Source organism: Lactuca saligna, chromosome 7 (genome assembly GCF_052625555.1).
Source record: "Lactuca saligna cultivar CGN05327 chromosome 7, ASM5262555v1, whole genome shotgun sequence".
Lineage (NCBI taxonomy): Eukaryota > Viridiplantae > Streptophyta > Magnoliopsida > Asterales > Asteraceae > Lactuca > Lactuca saligna.
In genome coordinates this window covers 12,200,849-12,206,981 of record NC_136423.1, presented here as the reverse complement: position 1 = coordinate 12,206,981, position 6,133 = coordinate 12,200,849, and the positions used below count along the sequence as shown (strand labels likewise).

General features: G+C 36.7%; 1 long non-coding RNA gene across 1 annotated transcript; it reads left to right on the top strand.

Annotated features, from left to right (window-relative positions):
- The first annotated feature begins 3,394 nt into the window (after positions 1–3,394).
- On the top strand, positions 3,395–5,669 carry LOC145006317 (uncharacterized). The gene is made up of 3 exons (XR_013662860.1): positions 3,395–3,559; positions 3,650–3,734; positions 5,367–5,669. It is a non-coding gene; the product is annotated as an uncharacterized LOC145006317 (long non-coding RNA).
- The last annotated feature ends 464 nt before the right edge of the window (positions 5,670–6,133 follow it).

Genomic DNA, 6,133 nt, shown 5'->3' with positions numbered 1-6,133 from the left:
CCGAGGGAGTGGAGGACTTCATAGCTTATTGTGATGCGTCTATATCATGTATTGGTGCAGTATTGATGTAGAGGAGGCACGTGATAGCATATGTGTGACATCGCCAAAATCTCGGCCAGAAAAGACCGATTTTCATTTATGCTTTTAAAATAATTTCAGAGTAAATCCTTTTGATTTGAAAGAGTTGCGGAATTTGTTCCCAAAAACAAAACGTGATAAAACAATGTTTACCAAAGCATTTCATAAACGAAATGTATTTTCATTATATAATCAAAACTCGGGGTGTCATGTTCCGATACAGACCAATAAGCATAAACGATAACATTACAAGTTATTCAACAAATATATACATATACAGACTTGTAAACAAAACAACTTGATGGTTCATCCATCTTACGCCCTTGCGCCACGTCCTGTAATACAAATAAAACTGAGTGGGTCAAGCTTGGGAGCCTGGTGAGTTTTCAACCCACAATAAATAATTAAATTAATTATTATCAACCAACAATAACCCAATTACCCATTGCTGTTATTCTCACTTTATGTCCCTAAAATAACTAACACAAGGGACCTAGTCTAAGAATATTTCATCGGGGTGACAACACATGCTTCGGGGGTTCCTCAGCAATATATGTAAAATAAGGCAACCATGAGGGGGATGGAATACAACGAATGAACACCCAAGTTCATTAACACCTACAGGTTATGAGCCTGCTAGCGTTCCACTGGACTGTCTAGAAAAGTCCATGGTCGTCATCTAAATTCCGCTAGATGACTGGATCAAAAAAACATCGAGGCCTCTCATCTGTTTATTACACACCAACTATCTACCCATGTTCTACCCAAGATATTAGTAGATAAAACATACATTTTTATACATAGTTTCAAAACCTGTATAGCATGCTAAATCAATACATTTTCACATAACAGATGAGGCACACACACATAACACGTATTTCATATAGAAATAATTAGATCTGTAAGATAGAAGAAAGTGAATATACATTCACACACATAACAACAAAATATACACACAACACGTATCTCGTATAAAATACTTCATAATCATGCGTTAGAAGAAAGTAACAACACATTCACACATACAAACGACAATATACTTAATACACTCAAATCATACTTGTATTATTATCGTGCTTATGAAAGGTGGTATACACTCACTTGATCAGAAGATGATTGGACAGTACTACGACTTGCAAAAGTAGTAATCCTCAGCAGATTTGGAGGATCTGTACAAAAATCGAGCTTCTCGCGGGCAGAGCTTCGGCTCGGAAACCGCACTTCTCGGAATCTTTGGGATCTCGAGACTTGCTTCGGGACTCGGGAATATTACCGGGGCTTTGGGGGTAAAAATGCAGAGCTTCGGCACGAAATGGAGGAGAAATGAGCAATTATGCATGGACCCCTCGCATCCTATTTATAGGAGACTGGAACCTCCCAGTACACTGGGCGTACGCCTGTACGCGGGGCGTACATGCCTCCGAAATCGTCACTTCATGCGTCATCCGAAGTGTCGACATTTCTTGCTATACGCGGCGCGTACTCCGGATGAGTCCGGTGACTCGTCTTCGGATAAGGCCGGATTTAATAATTTAATTTATTTATTAATTATTTAATAAACTTCGAAAATTCATATCTTCTTCATACGAACTCCGTTTTCGGCATTCTTTATATCCACGCGAAGGTGAGACTACGCTCTACAACTTTCTTTTAGACTCCGTCGGCTAATTTTGAATTTATTTTTATTATTTATTTTTAATAGGCCGGGACAGAAAATTTCATTATAAATTCATAACTTCTTCGTTTGACGTCCGTTCTCGCCTAACTTTTTATCGCTTCGATACTAACAATGAGATCTTCGATTCTAGTTTAGATCACTAAGGCTAACTATCGCTCTAACGTAAATTTCACTTTTTACGTCATTCAGCGTTGCTGGTTCTGTCGCGAAACTTCGACAGGTCATAACTTCTTCGTTATAACTCGGATTTCGGCATTTTTTGTACCTTCGGAAACCTTGTTTCAACTACTACAACATTATCTAAAGATATCAAGTTTATTTTACACTTAAATTTTGATGCTTATTTTTATTCTTAATTAATCAAACCACATAATTAAGCAGTTAAGCACAAAACACATAATACTCAAATACTACACTTATATTATTTCAAAATGGGTTACAAAGGTTAACCTAGACTATTACATTGCTATAAATGGCAAGCCCAGAAACACAGGCGTTACAATTCTCCCCACCTTAGGATGATTCCGTCCCCAGAATCACACCTCAACAAACAAATGCGGATAGCGACACATCATGTCACTCTCCGTGTCCTAGGTGAGATTCGGCCTATTAGTGTGTTTCCATCGGACAAGCACTAACTCGACCATCTTGCGTCGCAACTTCTTAGTCTTTCGGTCAACAATTGCCTCTGGTCTTCAATCAACCTTTTGTTCTCATCGATTCTTGTGACAACCGTCATATTCTGGTCAATTCAAAGTCAATTGGGTTAATATTCGCAAATGGGGGTCATAAAATGCGAAGGTGATTAATGCGAAGGGATGCGAAGGGTGTAAGAATGAAGATGCGAAGTATTTCACAGTAGAATGCGAATTGGGGAAGAAAACAGAAGATTTCAAATATTGTCCCTGGAGTTTCGCATTTTTGGAAATAAATACTCAACTTCGCAAATGGGGGTCATAAAATGCGAAGGTGATTAATGCGAAGGGATGCGAAGGGTGTAAGAATGAAGATGCGAAGTATTTCACAGTAGAATGCGAATTGGGGAAGAAAACAGAAGATTTCAAATATTGTCCCTGGAGTTTCGCATTTTTGGAAATAAATACTCAACTTCGCAAATGGGGGTCATAAAATGCGAAGGTGATTAATGCGAAGGGATGCGAAGGGTGTAAGAATGAAGATGCGAAGTATTTCACAGTAGAATGCGAATTGGGGAAGAAAACAGAAGATTTCAAATATTGTCCCTGGAGTTTCGCATTTTTGGAAATAAATACTCAACTTCGCAAATGGGGGTCATAAAATGCGAAGGTGATTAATGCGAAGGGATGCGAAGGGTGTAAGAATGAAGATGCGAAGTATTTCACAGTAGAATGCGAATTGGGGAAGAAAACAGAAGATTTCAAATATTGTCCCTGGAGTTTCGCATTTTTGGAAATAAATACTCAACTTCGCAAATGGGGGTCATAAAATGATGAAATTGCAGAATTTTTAAAGAGATACACACACATAGACTATTATAAGACATTGTTCTTGACTTTTGAGTCCAAAGACGTATGATCACAAGCAACCACCCCACACCCACTCTATGACCAGCCATACCTCCCCACCTTACCTATGTCACTTCAATGTTCCCTTACACTCAAATTTCACTCACTCCCACGTTTTTGAGCTGGAACAATCAACCACACTCCTCATTTTCTCTCATTTCTCTCATTCCACTAAGTAACAAACATCACTTTTTCTCTCAAACTCTTCTACACAAATTTTCGAGATCCAAGGCTGGATTCAAGTGTTCTTCCACACTTAGTAAGTATAATTCATCCTCCTTATGATTATTTCACTTCATTCTACTCAAATCATGAATATCTTACACAAACTCCATCATAATTGTGTTAGATCTTCGAATCTTCAAGTGTTTCCTCAAGTGTTCTTAGGTTGAACACTTTCCTTCTTCAACACTTATCTACTGAAATCACTCAAGGTGAGTTCATACCCCTACATTTTCATGTTTTCTCAAGTTTTCAGGGGGGGAATACAAGTTAAAACACTAAGAACGTATCTAAATTTTTCTAACAGCCTTCATCAGAAAAGTTCAACTCCATTCACAGACTGTTTTGGGCATCTTAACTATTTTTGTTTTCAAAACTGTACAAGGTGCAAATAGATCAAGTTTTTAGCTTTAAAATGGCTACTTGCACATCTCCATACGATTTTTCTACAATTTATGGTGATTTTTACAAAACTGCCTATCATTTCAAACAACAATCCGGACCAGTCTGTGATCTTGGACTTTTTCACCCAAGTTAGAAGTCATTATAAATTGAGATAAAATTTATGAGCAAACTAAACACATTTTGTGAACTCTCAGAATTTACGGATCTAGTTTTCGACTTCGTATGATTTTTCTATGATTTTTCCAAAACAGGGCAGAATTGCTAAATTTTACCAACAACATGTAAATATCATAACACTTTGTATTATGTTGAGCAAAGTGTATAATCATAAGTTTTAATGTTTGAATGTGTTTCCTAGTAGTTTATCATTATGAACTGAAACTAAGACATTCATATTAAATATTATCCATTCATTTTGGAACACGTATTATTTAACTATAAAAAGTATAGTTTGAATATATTTACAACACTAATACATCTCCATAAAAGGATTCATACATATTACATACATTTTAGATAAACTATAATAGGTATAGTTTATGATACATCACTCTGCGCACTCGTACAAAAAGGGTACATTCATACAAGAAATATTTATATTCACAAACATTTAACGTAAACTTGTTATCCTATATTGTGAGTTTCTCTATCTCTCCCCGTACGTCCGAGTGCGGGATATAATTCCTGGTAGTTATAATCAGAATCTCCTTGAGGGAGAACGTGATACTTGTATATAGATCTATATTGGGTTTGACACCCCACACCTTTCTGCTAGCTACAGTTGGACCTGCAGGTCTACGGGTGACAAATGTCATTTCATTTTTCGCGACACTGAGAACGTCGTGGCAGGTTCACATAGTCATAGTATGATTATAACGGCTCACATAGGGAACAATCCATAAGTTTACGGGATTTTATTTTTAAAACCTAAATGAGTTTTATGTCGATTTAAAATCACCTTTTATCTCTATGGGTACAAATACAAAACGTCGGGTCTCTATACAAAGTTATTATGATATTAAAACTATATTTCCTTTAGAATTGTTAGATTTCAGCTATAGTTGCTGAGCGTATATGTTTGAGTCATGTAAGAATTTAGTCATGATTGGCCTAGAATTGGTGGTGCCCGCCTCATCTCCTGTTCCTCGTTGGGTTGTGGACCTGGGGCAGACCCACTACATTCAACGTTTTATCTAAGTTAACCCTTATATAACTTTTATACGCTGGACGATTATAGAGGAACTCTACGGATTGCTCTAGGGTTCATTAATGCATCATGCAGGATTATTTCTATTCATACTTAACTAAGAAAATATTGGATTTTCTGGAAATCAAACTAAATCGATTTTACAAGGAAAAACGGTTTCTACTTCAAACAAAACTCTTATGAACTCACCAACCTTTGTGTTGACACTCTTTAAAACTACTTGTATTCTCAGGAAGTCAGTGAAACAGGAAAACTTCATCGCTTTGAGGATGGGACGTTAAACCGTCAACAAATTATTTTGTCATCATAATGTAATTGCTTTTGAAAGATGTAAACATTTACTTTGGTGTAACTTTTGCAATTATATTTATGGTGGTTGTTTTTACTTTGAGCACTATTATACTCATTGTTGTGATACTCTACATGAAGTCCTCCACCCCCAGACGTTTCCGCCATCCTTGGTTTGGGGGTGTGACAGATTGGTATCAGAGCATTGTTTATAGTGAACTAAGTATATCGAACCACATAAGATATACAAACTATAAATGCATTGGGACTAAGGTCTCTGATTTTAAGATTTCAAAACCACTATACCTTTAAGAATAAATAACTTTTGTTAAAAGTATACATGCATGCATACATACTAAGGTCAGCATCATTTTAGGACAAAACAAAAGTAAAGATTGTTGGACATCACAGGTAAGCCTGGGGATGTATGATCAGTCTTGGGAATAGCATAGCCTGATCAACTATGCTGGTCCGAGGAGTGATTAGCATATGCCCAAGAATGGTTGTGATGTGGCAACAAGTCTAAAAATTTACCAACACTACCACAATGAAATACCATAGGGGTATTTTGGCATTATTAAAATTACATATGTGAGAACTAAATAGATCTTTATCAATAGGTCAATAGTTGCTTAGTGGATACATTAAAATTTTATGTATCCAGGACGTCATAGACTTAGAATCTGTGGATCTTTGCTCTACTTCCTGTTC